The sequence below is a fragment of the Octopus bimaculoides genome, chromosome 12 (assembly GCF_046866305.1).
Source record: "Octopus bimaculoides isolate indiv1 chromosome 12, ASM4686630v1, whole genome shotgun sequence".
Lineage (NCBI taxonomy): Eukaryota > Metazoa > Mollusca > Cephalopoda > Octopoda > Octopodidae > Octopus > Octopus bimaculoides.
The window spans coordinates 16,297,479-16,298,820 of record NC_142939.1 but is presented as its reverse complement, the minus strand read 5'-3'; the positions used below and the strand labels follow the sequence as shown (position 1 = coordinate 16,298,820).

The following is a 1,342-nucleotide window of genomic DNA, read 5'->3' as shown; positions in this document are numbered from 1 at the left end:
AGGTATTGCTCCAGAATGGCCACACTCCAATAACTATAAGTAAACAGGTATTAAAATAAATGAATAATAACTCCATCAAATACTGCAGCGAAAGGATCCAAAGCGACTAGCAACTTCTCTCAGTCAGCATCCTGGATTTGTATGGGTTTTTTTTTGTTTTAATTGACCCCGAAATAATACAAAAAACTGAGTTTGTCTTCAGCAGGAGATGAAGTGAGAGAGTAGGGTGTTAGGACAAATGACGTGGTACACTTCACCTAATGCTGTAGAGAATTTACCGATTCTCAGACTTAACAGAAATAAACAATTAATTGTTGTCAGGAACTGTACGAAAATGACTTTTTGACTTCCATGTATTGCGGGATTTTAAACCAGAAAGCAATATCGAGAAATGTAAAAAAAAAAAAAAAAAGAATTCTAGAAATATCAGAAAACAGCAATTTGTAACACCGGAGCCAAAGCGACACCACCACCACCATCGCCACCACTACCACCACCACAGCAACAACAGCAACAGCAAGAATCTCTCAATTAGAGTAATGGTATCACCAAGACAAACTACACGAAAAGGAAAATGGAAGAAGAGGGACACCAAATCCGGAAGTTGCTGAAGAACATAAAGTGTAAGAAAAATGAAAAAACTCTGTGTGTGCGCGTATGTGTGTGTGTGTGTGTGTGTGTGTGTGTGTGTGTGTGTGCGTGCGTGGGGGTTGTGGAGAATGTTCGATGAGTTAAAGGAGTAAAAAGAGAAGAGTAATGTGGAAAAGAAATAAAGGATGAAAAGAGAAAAGGTGGAAGAGAAAAAAGGCGCGGAGTAGTAGTAGTTGTAGTAGTAGTAGTAGTGGTTGTGGTGGTGGTGGTGGTGGTTGTGGTGGTGGTGGTGGTGGTGATTGTATTGGTGGTGGTTGTAGTGATGGTGGCAATGGTAAAGTAGAAGATGAAGAAGAAGATGATGAAGAAGAAGAAGAAGAAGAAGAAGAAGAAGAAGAAGAAGAAGAAGAAGAAAAAGAAGAAGAAGAAGAAGAAGAAGAAGAAAAAGAAGAAAAGGAAGAAGAAGGAGATGAAGTAGAAGAAGAAGAAGAAGAAGAAAAGGAAGAAGAAGGAGAAGAAGAAAAAGGAAGAAGAAGAAAAATATAGGAAGAAGAAGAAGACTAAGAAGAAAAAGAATAATTTTAGATGCAATTAAAAAAGTATAAAGAAACTATAGACAAAAGATATTGATAACGAGTTTGAAGAAACAGTGGAATAATGGAGTAGAGAGAGATGACAGAAAATAAATAATAATAATAGAAGAAGAAGAAGAAGAAGAAGAAGAAGAAGAAGAAGAAGAAGAAGAAGAATT

General features: G+C 36.9%; 1 protein-coding gene across 4 annotated transcripts in view; it reads left to right on the top strand.

Annotated features, from left to right (window-relative positions):
- Positions 1-870: 870 nt before the first annotated feature.
- The window catches only part of LOC106875324 (uncharacterized), a 314,499-nt gene continuing 314,027 nt past the window's right edge, over positions 871-1,342 (top strand). For all 4 annotated transcript variants that reach the window (XM_052972106.2, XM_052972109.2, XM_089360837.1 and 1 more), the window contains exon 1: positions 871-1,342. This exon is cut by the window's right edge. The gene's annotated coding sequence lies outside the window, so the exon portion shown is untranslated.